Source organism: Acanthochromis polyacanthus, chromosome 2, assembly GCF_021347895.1.
Source record: "Acanthochromis polyacanthus isolate Apoly-LR-REF ecotype Palm Island chromosome 2, KAUST_Apoly_ChrSc, whole genome shotgun sequence".
Lineage (NCBI taxonomy): Eukaryota > Metazoa > Chordata > Actinopteri > Pomacentridae > Acanthochromis > Acanthochromis polyacanthus.
The window spans coordinates 661,165-686,657 of record NC_067114.1 but is presented as its reverse complement, the minus strand read 5'-3'; the positions used below and the strand labels follow the sequence as shown (position 1 = coordinate 686,657).

Genomic DNA, 25,493 nt, shown 5'->3' with positions numbered 1-25,493 from the left:
CTCTGTTCCTCTGTCTCTCTGCCTCTCTGTCTCTCTGTTCCTCTGTCTGTCTCTCTGTCTCTCTGTCTCTCTGTCCCTCTGTTCCTCTGTCTGTCTCTCTGCCTCTCTGCCCCTCTGTCTCTCTGTCTCTCTGTCCGTCTCTCTGTTCCTCTGTCTCTCTGCCTCTCTGCCCCTCTGCCCCTCTGCCCCTCTGTTCCTCTGTTCCTCTGTCTCTCTGCCTCTCTGCCTCTCTGTCTCTCTGTCCGTCTCTCTGTTCCTCTGTCTCTCTGCCTCTCTGCCTCTCTGCCCCTCTGCCCCTCTGCCTCTCTGTCTCTCTGCCCTCTGTTCCTCTGTTCCTCTGTCTCTCTGCCTCTCTGTCTCTCTGTCCCTCTGTCTCTCTGCCTCTCTGCCTCTCTGCCTCTCTGTCTCTCTGCCCCTCTGCCTCTCTGCCCCTCTGCCCCTCTGCCTCTCTGCCCTCTGCCCTCTGCCTCTCTGCCTCTCTGTCCCTCTGTCCCTCTGTCCCTCTGTCTCTCTGTCTCTCTGTCTCTCTGTCTCTCTGCCTCTCTGCCTCTCTGCCTCTCTGCCTCTCTGTCTCTCCGTCTCTCCGTCTCTCCGTCTCTCCGCCTCTCCGTCTCTCCGTCCCTCCGTCCCTCCGTCCCTCCGCCCTCCGCCTCTCTGCCTCTCTGCCTCTCTGTCCCTCTGTTCCTCTGTCTGTCTCTCTGCCTCTCTGCCTCTCTGCCTCTCTGTCCCTCTGTCTCTCTGTCCCTCTGCCTCTCTGCCTCTCTGTCTCTGTCTCTCTGTCTCTCTGTCCTCTCTCTCTCTGCCTCTCTCTCTGCCTCTCTCTCTCTGTTCTCTCTGTCTGTCTCTCTGTCTCTCTGTCTCTGTCGTCTCTCTGCCCTCTCTCTGTTCTCTGTCTCTCTGCTCTCTGCCTCTCTGCCTCTCTCTGCCCCTCTGCCCCTCTGCCCCTCTGTCCCTCTGTCTCTCTGCCTCTCTGTCTCTCTGTCTCTCTGTCTCTCTGTCTCTCTGTCTCTCTGTCTCTCTGTCCCTCTGCCTCTCTGCCTCTCTGCCCCTCTGCCCCTCTGCCCCTCTGCCCTCTGTCCCTCTGTCCCTCTGCCTCTGCCTCTCTGCCCCTCTGTCCCTCTGCCTCTCTGCCCCTCTGCCCCTCTGCCTCTCTGCCTCTCTGCCTCTTGCCTCTCTGTCCCTCTGTCTCTCTGTCCTCTGTCTCTCTGTCTCTCTGCCTCTCTGCCTCTCTGCCTCTCTGCCTCTCGTCTCTCCGTCTCTCCGTCCCTCCGTCCCTCCGTCCCTCCGTCCCTCCGTCCTCCGTCCCTCGTCCCTCCGCTCTCCGCCTCTCCGCCCCTCCGCCCCTCCGCCCTCGTCCTCTGTCCCTCTGTCCTCTGTCCCTCTGCCTCTCTGCCTCTCTGTCTCTCTGCCCCTCTGTCCCTCTGCTCTCTGCCCTCTGCCTCTCTGCCTCTCTGCCTCTCTGCCTCTCTGTCCCTCTGTCTCTCTGTCTCTCTGTCTCTCTGTCCCTCTGTTCCTCTGTCTGTCTCTCTGCCTCTCTGCCTCTCTGCCTCTCTGTCCTCTGTCTCTCTGTCCCTCTGCCTCTCTGTCCTCTGTCTCTCTGTCTCTCTGTCCCTCTCTCTGTCCCTCTGCCTCTCTGCCTCTCTGTCCCTCTGTCTCTCTGTCTCTCTGCCTCTCTGCCTCTCTGCCTCTCTGCCTCTCTGTCTCTCTGTCCCTCTGTTCCTCTGTCTGTCTCTCTGCCTCTCTGCCTCTCTGCCTCTCTGTCCCTCTGTCTCTCTGTCCCTCTGTCTCTCTGTCCCTCTGTCCCTCTGTCTCTCTGTCTCTCTGTCCCTCTCTCCGTCCCTCCGTCCCTCCGTCCTCCGTCCCTCCGTCCCTCCGTCCCTCCGCCTCTCCGCCTCTCCGCCTCTCTGTCCCTCTGTTCCTCTGTCTGTCTCTCTGCCTCTCTGCCTCTCTGCCTCTCTGTCCCTCTGTCTCTCTGTCCCTCTGCCTCTCTGCCTCTCTGTCCCTCTGTCTCTCTGTCTCTCTGTCCCTCTCTCTGTCCCTCTGTCCCTCTGTCCCTCTGTCCCTCTGTCCCTCTGTCCCTCTGTCCCTCTGTCTCTCTGTCTCTCTGTCTCTGTCTCTCTGCCTCTCCGCCTCTCCGCCTCTCCGTCTCTCCGTCTCTCCGTCCCTCCGCCTCTCCGCCTCTCCGTCCCTCTGTCTCTCTGCCCCTCTGTCCCTCTGCCTCTCTGCCCCTCTGCCCCTCTGCCTCTCTGCCTCTCTGCCTCTCTGCCTCTCTGTCCCTCTGTCCCTCTGTCTCTCTGTCTCTCTGTCCCTCTGTCTCTCTGTCTCTCTGTCTCTCTGCCTCTCTGCTCTCTGCCTCTCTGCCTCTCTGCCTCTCCGTCTCTCCGTCTCTCCGTCTCTCCGTCCCTCCGTCCCTCCGTCCCTCCGTCCCTCCGCCTCTCCGCCTCTCCGCCTCTCTGTCCCTCTGTTCCTCTGTCTGTCTCTCTGCCTCTCTGCCTCTCTGCCTCTCTGTCCCTCTGTCTCTCTGTCCCTCTGCCTCTCTGTCCCTCTGTCTCTCTGTCTCTCTGTCCCTCTCTCTGTTCCTTCTGTCCCTCTGCCTCTCTGCCTCTCTGTCCCTCTGTCCCTCTGTCTCTCTGTCTCTCTGCCTCTCTGCCTCTCTGCCTCTCTGTCCCTCTGTCTCTCTGTCTCTCTGTCCCTCTCTCCGTCCCTCCGTCCTCCGTCCCTCCGTCCCTCCGTCCCTCCGCCTCTCCGCCTCTCCGCCTCTCTGCCTCTCTGTCCCTCTGTTCCTCTGTCTGTCTCTCTGCCTCTCTGTCTCTCTGCCTCTCTGCCTCTCTGCCTCTCTGTCCCTCTGTCTCTCTGTCCCTCTGCCTCTCTGCCTCTCTGTCCCTCTGTCTCTCTGTCCCTCTGTCCTCTGTTCCTCTGTCCCTCTGTCCCTCTGTCCCTCTGTCCCTCTGTCCCTCTGTCTCTCTGTCTCTCTGCCTCTCCGCCTCTCCGCCTCTCCGCCTCTCCGTCCCTCCGCCTCTCCGCCTTCTCCGTCCCTCCGCCTCTCTGCCCCTCTGTCCCTCTGCCTCTCTGCCCCTCTGTTCTCTGCCTCTCTGCCTCTCTGCCTCTCTGCCTCTCGCCTCTCTGCCTCTCTGCCTCTCTGTCTCTCCGTCTCTCCGTCTCTCTGCCTCTCTGTCCCTCTGTCTCTCTGTCCCTCTGCCTCTCTGTCCCTCTGTCTCTCTGTCTCTCTGTCCCTCTCTCTGTTCCTCTGTCCCTCTGCCTCTCTGCCTCTCTGTCCCTCTGTCCCTCTGTCTCTCTGTCTCTCTGCTCTCTGCCTCTCTGCCTCTCTGTCTCTCTGTCCCTCTGTTCCTCTGTCTGTCTCTCTGCCTCTCTGCCTCTCTGCCTCTCTGTCCCTCTGTCTCTCTGTCCCTCTGCCTCTCTGCCTCTCTGTCCCTCTGTCTCTCTGTCTCTCTGTCCTCTCTCCGTCCCTCCGTCCCTCCGTCCCTCCGCCTCTCTGCCTCTCTGTCCCTCTGTCTCTCTGCCTCTCTGTCCCTCTGTTCCTCTGTCTGTCTCTCTGCCTCTCTGCCTCTCTGCCTCTCTGTCCCTCTGTCTCTCTGTCCCTCTGCCTCTCTGTCCCTCTGTCTCTCTGTCTCTCTGTCCCTCTCTCTGTTCCTCTGTCCCTCTGCCTCTCTGCCTCTCTGTCCCTCTGTCCCTCTGTCTCTCTGTCTCTCTGCCTCTCTGCCTCTCTGCCTCTCTGTCTCTCTGTCCCTCTGTTCCTCTGTCTGTCTCTCTGCCTCTCTGCCTCTCTGCCTCTCTGTCCCTCTGTCTCTCTGCCTCTCTGCCTCTCTGTCCCTCTGTCTCTCTGTCCCTCTGCCTCTCTGCCTCTCTGTCCCTCTGTCTCTCTGTCTCTCTGTCCCTCTCTCCGTCCCTCCGTCCCTCCGTCCCTCCGTCCTCCGTCCCTCCGTCCCTCCGCCTCTCCGCCTCTCTGCCTCTCTGTCCCTCTGTTCCTCTGTCTGCTCTCTGCTCTCTGTCTCTCTGCCTCTCTGCCTCTCTGCCTCTCTGTCCCTCTGTCTCTCTGTCCCTCTGCCTCTCTGCCTCTCTGTCCCTCTGTCTCTCCGCCTCTCCGCCTCTCCGTCCCCTCCGCCTCTCTGCCCCTCTGTCCCTCTGCCTCTCTGCCTCTCTGCCTCTCTGTCTCTCTGTCTCTCTGCCTCTCTGCCTCTCTGCCTCTCTGCCTCTCTGCCTCTCTGCCTCTCTGCCTCTCCGTCTCTCCGTCTCTCCGTCTCTCCGCCTCTCCGTCTCTCCGCCTCTCCGCCCTCCGTCCCTCCGCCTCTCCGCCTCTCCGTCTCTCCGTCTCTCCGTCTCTCCGTCTCTCCGTCTCTCCGTCCCTCCGCCTCTCCGCCTCTCTGCCCCTCTGTCCCTCTGTCCCTCTGCCTCTCTGCCTCTCTGTCCCTCTGTCCCTCTGTCCCTCTGCCTCTCTGTCTCTCTGTCTCTCTGTCTCTCTGCCTCTCTGTCTCTCTGTCCCTCTGTCTCTCTGCCTCTCTGCCTCTCTGCCTCTCTGCCTCTCTGTCCCTCTGTCTCTCTGTCTCTCTGCCTCTCTGCCTCTCTGTCCCTCTGCTCCTCTGTCTCTCTGCCTCTCTGCCTCTCTGCTTCCTCTGTCTCCCTGTCTCCCTGCCTCTCTGCCTCTCTGCCTCTCTGTCCTCGTCCCTCTGCTCCTCTGTCTCTCTGTTCTCTCTGCCTCTCTGCTCCTCTGTCTCCCTGCCTCTCTGTCTCTCTGTCTCTCTGCCTCTCTGTCCTCTGTCCCTCTGTCTCTCTTTCTCTCTGTCCTCTGCCTCTCTGCTCCTCTGTCTCCCTGCCTCTCTGCCTCTCTGCCTCTCTGTCCCTCTGTCTCTCTTTCTCTCTGTCCCTCTGTCTCTCTTTCTCTCTGCCTCTCTGCTCCTCTGTCTCTCTGCCTCTCTGCCTCTCTGTCCCTCTGTCTCTCTGCCTCTCTGTCTCTCTGTCTCTCTGTCTCTCTGTCTCTCTGCCTCTCTGCCTCTCTGTCCCTCTGTCTCTCTGCCTCTCTGTCTCTCTGCCTCTCTGTCTCTCTGCCTCTCTGTCTCTCTGTCTCTCTGCCTCTCTGCCTCTCTGTTCCTCTCCCTCTGTCTCCAGTCTCCCATCCTCTCCCCTGCCTCTGCTTCCTTCCCCAGTGTGACACCTGAGTGGAGTATGGGCTCACACCTGCCTCCACTTAGGTAATCAGCCTTCCCCACGGGTCCCGGACAGCTGAAGGACATCTCACTGATTACCATCCCTGCAATAAGTACCGGCTCAGCCTTCCACTCCCTGCCAGATTGTTGAATACGACTCAATAGTCAGTTTGCTCTCTAGCCTGCACAGCAGTCTGTTGAAGCTTTCAGGAGTTTTAATGCGCTGTGTCTTTTTCTCTTCCTTAGACTCAGCTGTCGGGGATCCCGTCTCCGAGTCCCTTGTCTGTTTTCCCCCCGGACCCATTCGGCACCCTGTAATCCTCCCATGGACCCTCCAGTCAGCCCGGAACCCCCTCCCTTTCCTGAACTCCCCGCCAGTCCATCCACACCTGTCCAGAACCCACAGCAGCCCGCTGGCTGCTCTCCACCTCCCGACTCCTCGTCCCGAACACCAACTGGACGCCAGCTGATCCCAAACCACCGAACACTTCGGCCGTCAGATCGCCGGGGTCCAAGACCATCCAGCCCTCCAAACCCACTCCTTCTGCCGCCTTCCCTGAATCTCCCCTCTCAGACGTCTCCCCACCCGCCATTATCCACCCAGCCACAATAAACATCATTCTAATCTCCTCCGATCTTGGTAGTGTGGCTCTCTGCACGGGTCCAGCCCTCCCTAGTTCGTGACACTAAACAGTCACTCTAAAAATGCTCCAGAAGGAAACGTAAAGGTTCCAGAAAATAGCTTGTGCTGTCACTGATTAAAAACTGAAGAAAAAAGGAGGAAAAGGGCTACATTTATACGAGGACCATCTTAACAGAAAACAACGCAAAAGTGGCGTCTTGTCATTTCACATTTAGATGAGCGGTTTTGAAGGAAATCTGCGTATATACGGTGACTCTATAGTGTGTGGAATTCGATTGGATATGCATGCCAGGCAGCTGGGTGGCGCTGTGATAAAACTCCGCCATGTCTACGCGCATGCGTACTATCTCCCTTTTCGGATCTCCACCGCGGTAAATGTTCATGAATGGAATCTGTACAGATTCTGTACGTTTGTTGGTACGACTCCTGTAGTGTACATAGAGCTGCCAGAGCTGCTTGAAGGTACGAAGGATGGAAATAATCACACATCTTTGTTTACGTCCTTGTACTGGCCGGCAAACCAAAGCACGTATGTGATGTAATCGTCGTGCGCGACGTGGTCAGATCTCGGCAAAGTTTTGCGTTTTGCTGTTTAGACGGAAACGTAACGGCGGAGCGTTTTCTACTTTTCCACTCTGGAGGCCGGTTTCAAATTTTTGCGTTTTCAAGCCCCCAAAACGCCGTCCTCGTATAAATGGTAGGGTGTTTTGTTGAAATATTGGGATGTTTTTACCTGCAAGCGTCCTCGTGTAAACGGCCCCAAAGAGTCTTAAAATTACAAAAAACTAAAAAAAAAACCATCTCACATTCTCGTTGTTTATTCAGATTTGCACCAAAAATTGGAATCGTTTCTTTGTCTGACTGTTAGTAGAATAAGTTACTGAGATATTTATACTAAATAAGAAGCTGACAAACAAATAGCACAAAACTTGATTAATGAATGTTAAATATTTTGTGAAAATACAGATGAATCTCAAAAACCTGGACATTAACACATAAAATCATCAACAACCTGCATTTTAAAGCTGAAAGTGTCTCCAGATGTCCTCAGTCTAAGATCTAAATATAACATAGAAGAACTGAAAACTGACCAAATAAAAGTGACAGAGTTTTATTGCTGTATTCTGAGTTACTGTGTTTACTGTGACGTTTAGACCTGATCTGAGGACAGTGGTTAGTGGAAACTCAGACAGGAAGGCCTTTAGATAATAATCTGGAACTATCAGACCGTCTTCTTTAAACTGTCGGACTCTTTTCCTCAACTGAGATCATTTAGATCATTTCTGTTTCTGGGCTCTGGAATGTAAACCAGCCGCTGCCCACTCATAAACACAGGAGAGCTAATGAAGTACAGAGAAATACAGCAAAAGTACAGCAAAATATATCAAGAATACAGAGAAATACAGCAAGAATACAGCAAGAATATAGAGAAATACAGCATTCTTGTCTACAGTTGATTGAGTTTAGAATCATTTGGTTTCAGTCTGGGCTGCACAGTGCAGTAGTGGTTAGCACTGTTGCCTTGCAGCAAGAAGATCCCCGGTTCAAATCCCGGCCTGGGCCTGGGATCTTTCTGCATGGAGTTTGCATGTTCTCCCTGTGCATGCGTGGGTTTTCTCCGGGTACTCCGGCTTCCTCCCACAGTCCAAAAACATGCTGAGGTTAATTGGTTACTCTAAATTGTCCGTAGGTGTGAATGTGAGTGTGATTGTGTGTCTGTATATGTAGCCCTGTGACAGACTGGTGACCTGTCCAGGGTGTCCCCTGCCTTCACCTGAGTCAGCTGGATAGACTCCAGCACCCCCCATGACCCTAGTGAGGATAAAGCGGTGTATAGAGGATGGATGGATGGTTTCACTCTGCATTAACAACCAACACTGCTGCTGGATTTTACTCCTCATGAAGATTTCTGGTAATTAACTGTGATCATTTTCACTTAATCAGCAGCAAAGACTCATCTTTAATCTGACACTGGTTTGTTCAACAAGAACAATCACACAAACTCAAACCTCACTAAATAGTAGGCTTGGGCGGGATCCACATTTTGATACGTCAAACTTCCTTCACATTTTACCGGGGTATACGGTATTACCGTGACTATTACTGCTACTGGCTTGTGCCTTCACGTTCGTAAATTGAATACTCTCAGCAGTGAGTGGGTGGTTGATTCGGAGATGTGTCCTTAGGTTAGAGGTGTTTCCATCTCTCGCGATCACCTTTTGATTGCAGAATTTATAAATTGCTTCATCAGTATTTACCGGCTCTCCTTTCTCGTTTGCCTGGAACCCGAAATACTCCCAAACTGCAGAAGTTGTGTTCTTTTTTGACACCAAGTTACTCCGTGCGGGATCTGCCCCCCCCTCCCTGGCACTGTCACGTGACGACGTCACGTTCATAAACTTTATGGAAAGTCTTCAAAAGTAGGCTAAAACATAACTGTTTAAGTAAAACTGAAAATTCAACCACACAAGTGCTACTGGACATTGAATCAATTTTAGGCATTAAATGACTTTTATTTAATATTTAATCCTTATGTTAACCTTTCCTGCTCAGCTCCTGACCGTGGTCAGGAAACCCAGGAGAGGACAGTTCTCCAGGGCTGAAGTTACTGCTGTTACTTCGGGGTTAACCCCCTTCACTTCCTCAGCAGTCGTAGAAGGCAAAGACACAGGAGCCCGGCCTTATTGAAGAATACTGCAGCCTTTATTGTAAATTAACAGCGGCTGAGCCATACAGTCGCTAACCCAGCAGCTACACACCTCTTCTCTCTTACGCCCCGAACCGACTATCGTCTTCCTCACTCGCGCTGCATTCAGGGTCGCTCGGACATCTCGCTCTCCCCCTCTCACACACGCTGCTCTCTCTCCCTCTCTCATAATGGAGCCACACACTCTCATAACACTTATCTCCTGTATAAGAGCATTGCATTTTTTTCATGGCGGTATTGGAACTGATAGCGCTGCTATTTTTAAACACCGGCGGTACAAGGTATTACCGTAATACCGCCCAAGCCTACTAAATAGTCTGTATTTTGTAGTAAAAGTCAGAATTTAGGGGGGCAGTGTTTTCTTGGCAATGTTGTTGTTACTGAAAAAAGTAAAAGTGCAAAAAAGTTTCTGTAGGGTTAGACATTGTTTTGGTCTGGGTTAAGGTTAGGGTTAGGGTTAGGGGTTAGATATGAATGGGAGTCAATGGTAAGTCCCCACGGGAATAGCAGAACCAGACATGTGTGTGTGTGTGTGTGTGTGTGTGTGTGTGTGTGTGTGTGTGTGTGTGTGTGTGTGTGTGTGTGTGTTAGAGTTCATCGCTTTGAGGCAGATGTGTGTTTATTGTGTAAATTTGCAGATGATGTGTATAAATCTGTAGATATTGAAGCAGGTTGTACACTAATTCAGAACTACAGACTCCTGATGACAGAACTACAGACTCCTGATGGTAGAACTACAGACTCCTGATGATAGAACTACAGACTCCTGATGGTAGAACTACAGACTCCTGATGGTAGAACTACAGACTCCTGATGATAGAACTACAGACTCCTGTTGATGGTAGAACTACAGACTCCTGATGGTAGAACTACTGACTCCTGATGGTAGAACTACAGACTCCTGTTGATGGTAGAACTACAGACTTCTGATGATGGTAGAACTACAGACGTCTGATGATGGTAGAACTACAGACTCCTGATGGTAGAACTACAGACTCCTGATGGTAGAACTACAGACTCCTGATGATAGAACTACAGACTCCTGTTGATGGTAGAACTACAGACTCCTGTTGATGGTAGAACTACAGACTCCTGATGATGGTAGAACTACAGACGTCTGATGATGGTAGAACTACAGACTCCTGATGGTAGAACTACAGACTTCTGATGGTAAAACTACAGACTCATGTTGATGGTAGAACTACAGACTCCTGATGGTAGAACTACAGACTCCTGATGGTAGAACTACTGACTCCTGATGATGGTAGAACTACAGACGTCTGATGATGGTAGAACTACAGACTCCTGATGGTAGAACTACAGACTCCTGATGGTAGAACTACAGACTCCTGATGATAGAACTACAGACTCCTGTTGATGGTAGAACTACAGACTCCTGTTGATGGTAGAACTACAGACTCCTGATGATGGTAGAACTACAGACGTCTGATGATGGTAGAACTACAGACTCCTGATGGTAGAACTACAGACTTCTGATGGTAAAACTACAGACTCCTGTTGATGGTAGAACTACAGACTCCTGATGACAGAAATACAGACTCCTGTTGATGGTAGAACTACAGACTCTTGGTGGTAGAACTACAGACTCCTGATGGTAGAACTACAGACGTCTGATGATGGTAGAACTACAGACTCCTGATGGTAGAACTACAGACTTCTGATGGTAAAACTACAGACTCCTGTTGATGGTAGAACTACAGACTCCTGATGACAGAACTACAGACTCCTGTTGATGGTAGAACTACAGACTCCTGATGATGGTAGAACTACAGACTCCTGATGACAAAACTACAGATTCCTGTTGATGGTAGAACTACAGACTCCTGTTGATGGTAGAACTACAGACTCCTGATGACAGAACTACAGACTCCTGTTGATGGTAGAACTACAGACTCCTGATGGTAGAACTACAGACTCCTGTTGATGGTAAAACTACAGACTCCTGTTGATGGTAGAACTACAGACTCCTGATGACAGAACTACAGACTCCTGTTGATGGTAGAACTACAGACTCCTGATGATGGTAGAACTACAGACTCCTGATGATGGTAGAACTACAGATTCCTCTTGATGGTAGAACTACAGACTCCTGATGATGGTAGAACTACAGACTCCTGATGGTAGAACTACAGACTCCTGATGGTAGAACTACAGACTCCTGATGATGGTAGAACTACAGACTCCCGATGACAGAACTACAGACTCCTGATGGTAGAACTACAGACTCCTGATGGTAGAACTACAGACTCCTGATGATGGTAGAACTACAGACTCCTGATGATGGTAGAACTACAGACTCCCGATGACAGAACTACAGACTCCTGATGGTAGAACTACAGACTCCTGATGGTAGAACTACAGACTTCTGATGGTAAAACTACAGACTCCTGTTGATGGTAGAACTACAGACGTCTGATGATGGTAGAACTACAGACTCCTGATGACAGAACTACTGACTCCTGATGGTAGAACTACAGACTCCTGATGACAGAACTACAGACTCCTGATGGTAGAATTACAGACTCCTGATGACAGAACTACAGACTCCTGATGGTAGAACTACAGACTCCTGATGATAGAACTACAGACTCCTGATGGTAGAACTACAGACTCCTGATGATGGTAGAACTACAGACTCCTGATGGTAGAACTACAGACTCCTGATGATGGTAGAACTACAGACTCCTGATGATGGTAGAACTACAGACGTCTGATGATGGTAGAACTACAGACTCTTGAGGGTAGAACTACAGACTCCTGATGGTAGAACTACAGACTCCTGATGACAGAACTACAGACTCCTGATGGTAGAATTACAGACTCCTGATGATAGAACTACAGACTCCTGATGGTAGAACTACAGACTCCTGATGATAGAACTACAGACTCCTGTTGATGGTAGAACTACAGACTCCTGATGGTAGAACTACAGACTCCTGATGATAGAACTACAGACTCCTGTTGATGATAGAACTACAGACTCCTGATGGTAGAATTACAGACTCCTGATGACAGAACTACAGACTCCTGATGGTAGAACTACAGACTCCTGATGATAGAACTACAGACTCCTGATGGTAGAACTACAGACTCCTGATGATGGTAGAACTACAGACTCCTGATGATGGTAGAACTACAGACTCCTGATGATGGTAGAACTACAGACTCCTGATGATGGTAGAACTACAGACGTCTGATGATGGTAGAACTACAGACTCTTGAGGGTAGAACTACAGACTCCTGATGCTGGTAGAACTACAGACTCCCGTCTTCTTCCAGGTCAGCTGAGAGCTTCAGCAGTTATTTCTGTGGTGTTGGAGTGAGGAACACTGGAGATGATATTAAAGTTTCAGCAGATTGCTGCAGCTTTGCCCTGAGATGTGAAGGTTTACAAGCAGCCAAAATGTGAGAAACGTGACGAGAATAGCACAATACTGCATCAGCTGCAGAGAAAAAACTTATTCAACATTTAGCTCCATTTAACATTATTTCAGACCTAAGAGCTGCTCATCTTCCTCCAGATAACACCCTGGATGGATGCTTTTGGCTCTAAACATGTCGGTTTCTACCGCTGTGCTACAAACTGAAAGATCTCTTCAACAAATGAATGGGTTTCTGGACATTTCTACAGTTATCCATGGAGCCTAATAAAGAAATCCGACTTCAGTTGTTCCCTAAAATTCCTTCATCCATTGGAACCCCAGCTGATTCTCCTCTTGTCAGGTTTTATTCACTGTCAGCTCATTTTCCACTAAAATATAAAATCATGTATCGCTAAGGAAACCAAACAACCACAACTCGAAGTAGAGAAATCTGAAAGGTCAAACTAAATTATACCATTAATCATCAAAAATAAAGTTTATTTTCTTTGTTGATTATTTATTTTACAAAAAACGAAGAAAACTAGAATCAACATGTGAAACATTTTCCCAGGTTGAGGGTATAAATACATATTATAGATATGTTACTGCTGTGTTCTTGATTTTTACTGTTCTGTGGAAACACTGCCTGCAGTTCAACTGAAAAGTCTCTAAAGTTTAGACTCGTTGTCTTGGCTGTACGTCTAAAATCTGTTTCATGTGACCTGGTAACACCTCCTGGCTGCCAGATTTAAAAATAAATGGTAGGGAAAAAACATGTTTTATCAAAGTGTTTCCATAATAGTGTCAGTAATTAGACTAACGTACTACTGTCTGCTACTTAACCTGAAAATGATAAATATGGATATTTTACTATAAATGTGAGGATATCAGCCTCAGCTCTAAATGTGGATAAACAGCAGATTTAATAATCAGTTCTGTTCATGTTAACAAACACTGAATGTTGTAATGAGAAATGTTATTTTTTGGAGTAATATTTAAATGTAATGTGTATTTTTTAAATCACATGTAATTTTTCAGTTTTCAAACTTCAAACTTTATTTATTTGTAAAGAACTTTTCATGCAGAACAACACAAAGTACTTCACAACAATTAAAAACAAAGAAGACAATAAATAAATACAATTAAAAATAGAAAAAAAAACAACTCTCCACCCTCCCAACATATAGACAGCCATTTATGTGCGCACACACACACACACACACACACACACACACACACACACACACACACACACACACACACACACACACACACACACACACACACACACACACACACACACACACACAACATGACAGTTTTAGGAGCAATATTTCCCTTCCATGTAAACGTGTCAAAGTCAGTATTAAATTTTTATGTGTAATTTTACTTTGCTGCCTCAGCATCATTATTACTTTTCTATTATTTGGTTATTTTATTTTCAGCAATATATCCTACTTATTAAATCTTATTGTTTTTCTATCAGATACTTCATTTTAATTCTAAGTAAATTTGTTTTCTGAGAAATATCTGGCCAAAGAATGTATTTTAGAATTAATAAAGTTTATGTTAACTAAAACTTTATCTTGTCTTAATTTATCCTAACTTATCCTCGTTGAACTTAATTTAACTTAACTTTAACTTATCCTAACTTGACTTAATTTAATTTAAATAAACTTAATGTATCTTAACTTACCTTTATCTTAGCTTGTCTTAATTTACCCTAACTTTTTCTAACTCAATTTAACTTCATCTTAACTTATCGTAACTTGACTTAATTAAGCTCAATTTAAATTAACTTTATCTTATCCTAACTAATTGTATCTAGACTTAATTAAACTTCATTTATCTTACCTTTAACTTGTCTGAACGTATACTAACTTAACTAAATTACACTTTATCTTACCTTTATCTTGTCGTAACTGATCTTATAGTATCTTTTGTTTTCTTATCGGCTTCTCTTCTCGTTTCATGTCTTAATCACATTTTGACTCATAAGTTGGACAGAGTGCAGCTAACTAACACTCTGACATGTCTAAACATTACATCTATGAAATATAAGACTTTTATCAGGAAAAATCAGACCTTCTCATGTAAACCTCTTCAACATTTGACATGTAAAGTGTGTAAAGCAGCTCGTTTACCCTGAGCTCAGTCCTCTGCAGCAGATCTTTGGGGGATGAATCTCAGCATCAATCACGGGACTTCAATCCAAACACATGTTAGAGCCACGTTCTCCTGTTCCCTCTCAGGCATGGATCTCGTCTAATGGACAATAACACGGCAGTTAAAAGCAGCAGGACCCGGTTCAGGCCTTCTCTGAGACACTAAATCAATCCGTACCAAATAAACATCAGGCTTTTACGCCGCTAGCTCATCCTGAAACCCGAGTTCAGACAGAAACATCTCCAATTTATTACAGGCCAGCCACCTGGATGGAATACAGTCCTCAGCTAAAATACCTTCAGTCTTCCTCACATTTCTGCTGCTCATCATTTCTCTTCTGTCCCTGAAATCTAAATATTCTTTCCTGGATTCAAGAGGAGCCGTTTGGGGGATTCAGTCGGTTTTATTTTCACGTAGAAACTCACAGAAACTTCATCTAGACTGTGTAAAAATCTCATATTCTATAAATTAATGCACAGTTTAGTGGTTATATTTAGGCTCTCAAAGCACATCGTGAAAGTCTGGAGAAGATCATGATTTGGTTTATTTCACACTCGATGCCTCAGATGAACATTTAACATGAATCAGCGTCTCCATAACTTTCAGGAAAAGTGGTTTTGGTGCTTAAATGTTTTCAGGAAGTAAATCCGAGTCTCTGGAGTAAAATATCCTGCATTTTAAACGTCCCGCTGTTCAGTCAGAATCCTCTGATTACTTCTGTGTGGTCCAAAACTGGGGAACCTTCTGATATTTTCACTGAATAACCAGAAAAGTAGCTTTGATTTGTCTCAGAAACTGTTGGGTGAACATAAAAAGACACAGATGCTACTGCAGTAATTTAAAAACAGAAATAGTTTTAATGTTAGAGAGCTCTAAAAAAAAGACAATTTTAAGATGTTGAGAAGAAATTTATGTAAAAAGACCAGAATCAGATCACCTGCTATCTGCTGTAAAGATAATAAGTAAATAGAGCAGAAGGGAAACGGCTCCAGGAGGAAAAGATTATTTAGTTTTAATTAGTTTATGGACTTGAACTGAAGCATAATTAGTCTTTTTTTTGCATAAACCAGTAAAGAACAGAAATATTAAGGCAGCATTATGAACCCATCCTGATCTGTAAAAACCTGGGTTCACATGGAGGAACTCTATTTATCTATTTTACACTTTTATACCGACTAAACTCAGGTTTATCTTTTATTCTTCTGGTGAAGAGCTCTGAGATGACCTAACCCTGTTATCAACATGTTATGATCTGAACGTCACGTCTTCTATGGTTTTATCATCAGAGATATCTCAGCTGGAGGTGGAGAGAGTTCCTGAATTTTAACAAAGACTTGTAAAGAGGTGAGGTGCATCATGGGAAATGTAGGATCCAGCAGTCTTCTGACCGTAAAGTAATGGTACTCAAAGTAGATGAAATGTGTAAAATTACTGAAATATTCATCTAATAAAAATAAGGAAAAGCTATTTAAACATAAATCAATGTAGATACAAAAGTAGGGATGAAAATTATTGATAAAAATCAGAGACAAACATCACTAATGCCAGTAAAAGTTACTGGAAGACTTCTGAGGGTGACATTTCTTAAATAAGAAGAGTTTAAAATGTTCCACGGGGGAAAACCTGATGAGGTAATCCAGGTAAAATCTCTCCAAAACTTTTTCAATTTATTGAGAATAAAAGTGAAAATATTTCCGTCTGCAGCTTCGATTTGTGTCTTTACTCCTTTCAGTCTGTCCATCAGGAGGAAAAAGCTTTATGGAAGGGCAGCGCTTTATCACCACAGTACCTTCAAATTCAGCTTTTATTTTATTAAACTGTAGATAAACAAACTAGAGCTAATTATTTACTGGTTCAAGTACAGATTGGACAGCTGGAGGTATAAATGATAAAGATATGGTAGTTCTACAGACACATACAAACTAACTTTATCCTTTCTGTATCATAAAATAATCTTTTAATTCATTCAGTTAGTTACTGAGCACAAAGACTGGTTTATTTAATGAGAAATTAAAGGTTTGTCCTAATCTATTTAGCTTCAATGTGAAATAAAATTAACTTTACAATCTCTTCATATTTGTTGGCTCATCTTCAGCTCCACAGATTTACTAGAACTGTTTGGTTTGTTCAATAAAATCACACAAAGATTATTAAGAACAGAATCAAACCCTCTGGTCTATCTGATGAGAATCTAAAAGCTCTAATTTCCTCCACAGACGTCTTTAAATCGTCACTCATTACACGTGAAACACAGAAACCATTTACTAAAAAGGAGAAATCAGGTTGGAGGCATTGAGCAGAAGTAAGAGTTGCGAAGCAGCGAGCAGAACTAATTTCATCAAATATTAAACCTGGTTAGCAGCAGGACTCAGCTGGAGGATCATGGGACGTCTGGTTCAGGAAGCAGCCATTTTAGAAAGCTATTACCCCGATTTATTGTGGCTTATTATCAATATTTGGTAGCTTGTCTGAGACTTGTGTGCCCCGGGGTAAAACTGCTGCTAATGCAAACACGCCTCATGTGCTGGTGAGATGGTTTCTGTGTTTTTTTATTTCATTAATAAGAGCAGATTCCACAGGAGACTTAAAGTTAGCTGCTTTATGTATGAATGTGCATTTCTAAGAAAGTCTCAGAGTGGAATCACGCTTTCAAATACAGAAACCTATCAGAGAATAAGGACAAGTGAAAAAAGAGACATTTAATAGAATATAATAAATTAAAATGAAGGCCTGTTTCTGCAGCATTTTTAAATTTTTGATAAAAAAATAATCAGAAAGGTAAAAGAAATGAAGAAACGTGTGAATAAACAGAAAAATTCAGCAGCATTTTGACTTTAATACACGAGTCCACCAGAGCTGCTCTTCATGAACATATTTATGATGTGTATTATTATCATTATTATTATTATTCCATACAGTATAATAAATAACTTTTAAGGTGGCTTTTCTTCCTCAAACATCTGGCATTAATCTAACATCTAAATATTAACGGAGGAGGAAAATTGAAGCTGATTTAGGAGAAAACTATTAAAAATGTATTAGAAAGAACTCTGCTCAGATCAGCTGCTGTTAAAACAAACAAATCCTTTCAATGAATTTATTATTTTGGCCATTATTTATGAACATCTTGACAGGGAGTGTCTCTAATATTTGATATCCTGCTTTCTAGAGTTTTAAGTTTTGATCAGTTTTCTTAACTTTACTTTCTGTAAGACATTATTGATGAGTTTAAGAACTTCTAAATGCCTCCAACACACGGATATGATGAAGCATTTGAACCTAAAAACAGACAGATTCTTCCTATTTGAAGACTGGATGTTAACTAAAGAGCATCTTTTTAAAAATCTCCCTGAAAGCGCCGTGGATTACCGTCTGTTAGTCGTCCTCTGCACGGCTGCAGGACTTTTATTTGGGGAAATGGAGGTTGTGTACATTTTAGGGCCGGTGTTGTGCTGAAAGGTGGAGGCTGCGATGTTTTTTTGGGGATAAAGTGCATTAACTGCAGGCGACCAATCGGCTGGCTCCGTCCCATCGCCCTCCATCGCCTCCACTCAGCTCCTCCAGCTGAGGCGTACTTAGCACCATCCATAATGCATGTCGCCTCCCCAACGCTCCGGCCTGTCACAGCTCGTTCCCTTCGACAACTCAGCCCAACTCTACTTTTGCCCCTAAGAGGACGCCAACGGCTGCATAATTTAGAAGCCTCCCGCTGTTTTCTGGGCTCATCTCTTATCAAAAATGTAGCAGACGGAGTTTCTGGGGGAGTTTTATCTAAAGGGGCGATGGAAGATGTTCTAGATCAGACAATGGACGGAGGAGTGGGACAAAACTTCTGCAACTTCTTCTGTGGAACTTTTCTGAACTCTGGTGATGTCAGAGACATGTATGTCTGTCTGCATGTAGACCAATCCTAAAGCCTCAGTTACATGTATGTCTGTCTGCATGTAGACCAACCCTAAAACCTCAGTAACATGTATGTCGGTCTGCATGTAGACAAACCCTAAAGCCTCAGTGACATGTATGTCTGTCTGTAGACAAATCCTAAAACCTCAGTAACATGTATGTCTGTCTGCATGTAGACAAACCCTAAAACCTCAGTAACATGTATGTCGGTCTGCATGTAGACAAACCCTAAAGCCTCAGTGACATGTATGTCGGTCTGCATGTAGACAAACCCTAAAACCTCAGTAACATGTATGTCTGTCTGTAGACAAATCCTAAAACCTCAGTAACATGTATGTCTGTCTGCATGTAGACAAACCCTAAAACCTCAGTAACATGTATGTCGGTCTGCATGTAGACAAACCCTAAAGCCTCAGTGACATGTATGTCGGTCTGCATGTAGACAAACCCTAAAGCCTCAGTAACATGTATGTCTGTCTGCATGTAGACCAACCCTAAAGCCTCAGTAACATGTATGTCTGTCTGTAGACAAATCCTAAAACCTCAGTAACATGTATGTCTGTCTGCATGTAGACAAACCCTAAATCCTCAGTAACATGTATGTCTGTCTGCATGTAGACAAACCCTAAATCCTCAGTAACATGTATGTCTGTCTGCATGTAGACAAACCCTAAATCCTCAGTAACATGTATGTCTGTCTGCATGTAGACAAACCCTAAAGCCTCAGTAACATAGGGTTAGGGTTAGGGCTACAATTTACGTCATATTTAAAATGTATCTACTTGTTACTAAAAGACTTGCTGTTTTTCTTGTGCTTGTTTTAAAGTCAAATTTACAGACCAACACTAAAAGCTCTTCCTAGTGTGTCTCTAAATGTCTGAATATGAAATATGTGTATCAGCACATGCGTGTTCAGGGCGGATCAAAGTATAACATGTTTAATAAACCAGAGGATTGTTCCAACGGGAACAAAAGGACCATTGTGGGGAACTCTTCCAGCCATCTGCAGCCGGCAGGTCAAGGTGACCGAGGTCACAAAGAGAAGAAAGATATTTAAGAGAGGCAGCGAACACCTGCTGGAAATATCTGACTATTAAAGCAAAGACTGGATTACCTGAGGTGTCTTTAGTTATCTCAGCATCCTTATCGGTCTGGTTGGAAAGCAGCAGGTGACAAAGTTTAAACAGGTACTCTGAAGACTATTTCTATGTTGTTGACGGCTTTCCTGAGACGATAATGAGGCTCTTTGGTTGTGCAACAACCAGGTTCTCAAAAGTGTACTCCACTGAACATTTCACTACTGTAGACCACCATTAAAACATCTGGGAACACTTAGAAACCTCCTGATTTTAGAAAGAAAAGCCGTTTTATTTCATGAAGATAACATAAAATGAATGATAAATTCAGTGCAGACATAGTTAATGTGGTAAATGACTATAGTAGCTGTAAACAGCTGATTTTTAATGGAATATCTCCATAGGGGTACAGAGGAACATCTCCTGTGTTCTAATGCTACATTGTGTTAGCTAATGGTGTTGAAAGGCTCATTGATGGTTAGAAAACCCTTGTTCAGTTATGTTAGCACATGGATAAAAGTGGGAGTTTAATGGAAAACATGGAATTGTCCGGATGATCCCAGATTTTAGAATGGTAGTTTAACTCCAGCTACGAGTGCCGACATTCATAGTTTAAATCTAATCATTGGTAGCGTTGCTTGCATAGAGCTGTTTTCTGAGTTAAATAGGTTTCTGGTCATGAAACATATTTTAAACATATTTATTAAAAGTTATTTAATAGATAGTAGTATTCTCCTGCAGTTTAAATCACCTGTAGCAGTCACAGCGTTATGATCACATCTCGAGGTGAAGTCAACAGAGCAGCGTCCAGAAACACAACTGGGTTCATCTTTAACTTGTTCAGTCAAAAATGGAGTTAAAACAGTGATTCTAACCTGGTTACTAGAGTGGATGTAAACACATCTGATGCATCTTCTGGCTGCTCTCAGCATTTAAAGGCCACAGGTGAACACAAAGATGTTGGTTTTTGACTCAGATGGAACTTCCATCATGTTTCTGCTGCCGTGATCGGTTAAATTATGTAAAGAAAGCCGTCATGAAACCAGTGGAGTTCTCATGCTGCATCTCTGAATGAGATCAGTTCAGAGGAACAGCAGCACCTGGATCAGCATTAAATCTGTTCTGTGTCGACATGAAACAAGCCAAGCATGACGTGTAGCTGCTCTCTTTCAGTCCTCCACAGCTTCTACCTCATCAGCAGCTGAAAACAAAGCAGGCTATAACCCAACAAAGGAACAGAAACAGCTCCTACAGCTGATCTAATGTATTCACGTTTAGGTAAAAATGTACATCTGTGTTTTGTGGAACAGATCTAATCACATGATCTCATTCTGTGGTAGAATTTACAAGTGGAGCCATAAAACCTCCATAATTTGCACTTTGAAAATTTAGTGACTCCATGTCAGCATTTTTTAAAAATATTAACAACACAGTTTTTTATGTGTATTTTTAGTCATTGTGAACAAAAAGATCTTCTTCAAGGTGTTTTTTGGGATCAGTGACATTTTCTGATGTGTTCTAATCTTTAGATTTTATTTATGTTGTAGAACTCTGTAAGTAATGTCAAGTTAATACAGATGTCAGGTGAGAGAACAACCCGTCCTACATCAGATCAGATCAGTGTGTGTCTCTAAACATTCATAAATGAACAACTGGTCTGTCCCAACATCGACTACCAGACCCAGAAAAGGACAAAATAATAACTAAATAGAAATTAAAATGAATGAACAGAGCTCTGTAGGCTGCTGTGCTTCTCTTATGATCCGGCTGATACAACTAAGGGTTTTCTCGGATATGAACTCTTTTTTCTTCTTCTTATAAATCTGTATTTCTCTCCACCATGTGCTGAAGGACATATTTCATATTTCCATTGAGGTGGTTTTTCTACATCATGCAGCTCAACATTTATCTGTTCACTTCAGGCGTGTGATAGGTGTTCAGCATCTGTTTGTTGAATATCCATGCATCATCTTCCAGCTTTTATAAAAACAATAATACTAAAATAATACTAAAAATAAAAGCTGCTTTGGTACGTGGTTCTCACTGAGATCTCTGAATTCAGAATTAACTGTAAACCTGGATAAGGTGTTTAAACATCATTATTGTAGCTTTAGTTAGCATCTGAAGCTTCTTTATACCTGGAGTTTATTCAGGTTTGAAATCAGGACGTTTAAATTCAGAGTTCAGATAGCAGGTTACCAGAGTTCATGTAAAAATAGGATCTGGATTCATGTTGATCATAAATCAGACAGGAAGTGTTGATAAATATCTGCTGCAGGTGAGAACTTTTAGAAACAAGAACGTCTGGAGTTTGACAGAAGCTGTAAATAAAGTGGATTAAAAGCCTCAAGTTTCCATGATGCTTTTAGAACTCATCACTTCTCCACACATTAAGAGTTCCTCAGTCTACAGAACCTTATTAGGAACCAGAACCAGAACTACACATGTAGACAGATGTGTAGAAGAACCAGAACCAGAACCAGAACTACACATGTAGACAGACGTATAGAAGAACCAGAACCAGAACTACACATGTAGACAGATGTGTAGGAGAACCAGAACCAGAACCAGAACTACACATGTAGACAGACGTATAGAAGAACCAGAACCAGAACTACACATGTAGACAGACGTATAGAAGAACCAGAACCAGAACTACACATGTAGACAGATGTGTAGAAGAACCAGAACCAGAACCAGAACTACACATGTAGACAGACGTATAGAAGAACCAGAACCAGAACCAGAACTACACATGTAGACAGACGTATAGAAGAACCAGAACCAGAACTACACATGTAGACAGATGTGTAGGAGAACCAGAACCAGAACCAGAACCAGAACTACACATGTAGACAGATGTGTAGGAGAACCAGAACCAGAACCAGAACTACACATGTAGACAGACGTATAGAAGAACCAGAACCAGAACTACACATGTAGACAGATGTGTAGGAGAACCAGAACCAGAACCAGAACCAGAACTACACATGTAGACAGATGTGTAGGAGAACCAGAACCAGAACCAGAACCAGAACTACACATGTAGACAGATGTGTAGGAGAACCAGAACCAGAACCAGAACCAGAACTACACATGTGGACAGATGTGTAGAAGAACCAGAACCAGAACCAGAACCAGAACTACACGAGGACAGACGTGTAGGAGAACCAGAACCAGAACCAGAACCAGAACTACACGAGGACAGACGTGTAGGAGAACCAGAACCAGAACCAGAACCAGAACTACACGAGGACAGACGTGTAGGAGAACCAGAACCAGAACCAGAACCAGAACTACACGAGGACAGACGTGTAGGAGAACCAGAACCAGAACCAGAACCAGAACTACACGAGGACAGACGTGTCTCTGAAGACAACACACTGAGATGTTGTTTAAACAGAGAAGAGTTAAATACTCCACTGATGATCCTAACAAACTGCTGCTGTGTTTGTTTAACGTTTCTGAACTGTTATTGCTGTCGGGTTTTTTAAAAACTGAGAATTTATGTCAGATTATCGTGATCATCTGGACCTTCTGAGAGTCAGCAGGAGACTGAACCAGTCTGGCACTTTGAGAGTCTTTTAACTGAAGCATTAAGAGAAAAACTTTGAGCTTTTCTGGACAGGAACGATCTAATAGGGTTTGAAGGCCACGTAAATATTTAGGCCCAGAAGTGTGTTGATGCCGACAGACTCTGCTGCTCCACAAACCTGCTGTTATGTTCAGCAGCAACAATAGCTTCATTTAGCTCCATAATAGGTCACAGTAATCACTGTTTACTGATTTACAGCCTGCTCACTTAATTACTGTCATGGATGAGAAGATGATTAAATTCCTGCTTCCCAGTAAGGTCAGGATTTCACAGCAGTGGATTTAAATCAGAGTTTTAGACAGTTGGAGCCATCAGAGAGGAGCTGGATGGAGATGTTCCGATGTCCTCACCTTACATCTCTGATCATCTACGACGCTGAGATCTGTTCTTTCTAATTTCTAATTTCTTTCAGCTGCAGTTTATGGTTGATAAATTAGATTTCTGGTAATAATGATCCAGTGTAGCTGCAGGTGTGTTATTATGGCTTCTATTCACTGAAGCTGAAAGAGGAGCCGGTAATTCAGAAAAGTTGTTAGTAATTATAATAATAATAATAATAATAATAATAAAGATATTATTTATCGACTTCAGCCTAATAAAGACATTATGTATCACCGGGAGAGACACAGACGTGATGTGCAGCAGTTCAGTTAGTCAAGTTAGTTTACTGAAACAATTAAAAATCATTTAAAATAATTAAGTTAAATGCTTTTTTCTAATAAGTTTTGGTGACCCATTAAGTTGTTTTATGCGTGTTTTATACGTGTTTTATGCATGTGTTTTATATGTGTTTTATACGTGTTTTATGCGTGTGTTTTATGCGTATTTTATGCGTGTCTTTTATGTGCGTGTTTAATGCGTGTGTTTTATGTGCGTGTTTAATGTGTGTGTTTTGTGTGAGTGTTTTATGCATGGGTTTTATGCGTGTTTTGTGTGTTTTATGTGTGTTTTATGCGCATGTTTTATGCATGTTATATGCTTGTTCTATGTGTGTTTTGTGTGAGTTATATGTCTGTTTTATGCATATGTTTATGCGTGTTTTACGTGTATTTTGTGTGTGTTTTATGTGTGTGTTTTATGCCTGTGTTTTATGTGTGTTTTGTGTGTTTTATGTGTGTGTTTTGTGCGTGTTTTATGTGTCTGTTTTATGTGTGTTTTATATGTGTGTTTTATGCGTGTTTTATGTGTATTTTATGTGTGTTTTATGCGTTTGTTTTATACATGTTTTATGTGTGTGTGTTTTATGTGTTTTATGTGTGTGTTTGTGTGTTTTATGTGTGTGTTTTGTGCGTGTTTTATGTGTATTTTATGTGTGTTTTATGCGTTTGTTTTATACGTGTTTTATGTGTGTGTGTTTTATGTGTTTTATGTGTTTTATGCGTGTTTTATGCATGTTTTATGCGTATGTTTTATACATGCTTTATGTGTGTTTTATGTGTGTGTTTTATACATGTTTTATATCACACAGTAGCAGTACTTTATCTCAGTTATTGTAGTACTTCAGTTAATTTAAAGTCCTTCATTGATTTAACCCCTTAAACTTGCCTGTTTATAAAGTTACAGATTTAGAGTTTTTTTTTCCTCTATGACAATATTCCCTTCCTACTTTATATTAGCTTAGAAGTAAGATTTAAATCCTGCATTGAATCCTTCCAGCTCTCATCCCTCCTCAGCTACAGCAGCTCGAGCACACCAGCTCCCCACCACTCACTACAAGTAGAACACTGTAAACCTTCTCACAGTGGTCAGAACTTCAGCTGCATGTTAGAACCAGAAACCGAGTCAGAAGAAGAAGAATTCTACAGAAAACCTTGCAGGCTAACAGTACTGGTTCTTCAGGTTTGTGACATAAGAAACCTCAGAGGTCTGAATCTCTGTTTTAGAGACTTTCACCACTAAACTGCAGTCACTAGGTAGCAATACTGAGCCACGGCATTCACATGGATATTTCACTCATGATGTGTCTTTGTCATATAAAAACCTTATCGATGCTAACAAGGTTAAAAAGTAGACCGTCACCAGAGGAGGGCTTTAATAGAATTATTGTAAATTATTCTATACCCCCTTTACTCCTCAGATTAATTAAAATGACATCCTCATCTGTTGTCATCTCTTTACCTTTCGTCATCTAAAAGCAATAAATGCAAACTAATTTTATTTAAAAAATCAGTTTTATTAGAAAATCAGTAAAAGACCAACATGTAGTAGATAGTGTCCTTTAACTGCTTTTATCTTCTACATTGTTTTATATTATAAAAACCTATAAAAATCTATGAACCCATTTCTTTCACAAAAATGACATTTTAGTATCTGCATTATTCTTCAATAATCTGTTAAACACAGCCGATGAACAGGAAGAAACTGAGACTAAGGTTGTGATGTTTATTCATGTTAAAACTGATATCACTGTTTTAATAAAATAAGTAAAGAGCCACAGTACCTGGTAAACAGTGGAGCTTTGGATGTTTCCAGACTTTGACTGTTGTTGGATTCAATCTCATTGCTGCCATCTCTTTACTGTCCATTATCTAAAAAAAGAAGAACAAAATACAGAAAAGTCTTATTTTTAAATAAAACTATAAAAGACCTAAATGAAGAAGGTATTTCCTTTTTAGTTTTAAAGTATATTATAAAACAGTCTATAAATCCATCTGTTTCCCAAAAAATACATTTTTGGAGCCCGCAGCGAAATTGGAACTGAACAGAAGATATTAAAGGTTTTACATCCAGCTTAATGACATAAATATGTGCAATTATAAGTCCTATAAATCATATAAACGTGAATAATATGATGTAGATAATCTGCAAAACAGAGTCTATGGAAAGCTATCGAAATAACCCGATGACTGAGAACACAA

At 43.7% G+C, this 25,493-nt stretch overlaps 1 protein-coding gene across 10 annotated transcripts in view; it reads right to left on the bottom strand.

The window, feature by feature from the left end:
- LOC127530190 (RNA-binding protein, mRNA-processing factor 2a) overlaps nucleotides 1-25,165 on the bottom strand; it is a 58,001-nt gene extending 32,836 nt beyond the window's left edge. For 9 of the 10 annotated variants that reach the window (XM_051944490.1, XM_051944542.1, XM_051944553.1 and 6 more), the window contains exons 1-2: nucleotides 25,076-25,165; nucleotides 14,040-14,160 (exon numbers count right to left, since the gene is read on the bottom strand). The gene's annotated coding sequence lies outside the window, so the exon portion shown is untranslated. The remainder of the gene's footprint in view (nucleotides 1-14,039; nucleotides 14,161-25,075) is intronic. The other variant, XM_051944485.1, reaches the window with a different exon arrangement.
- Nucleotides 25,166-25,493: the final 328 nt, after the last annotated feature.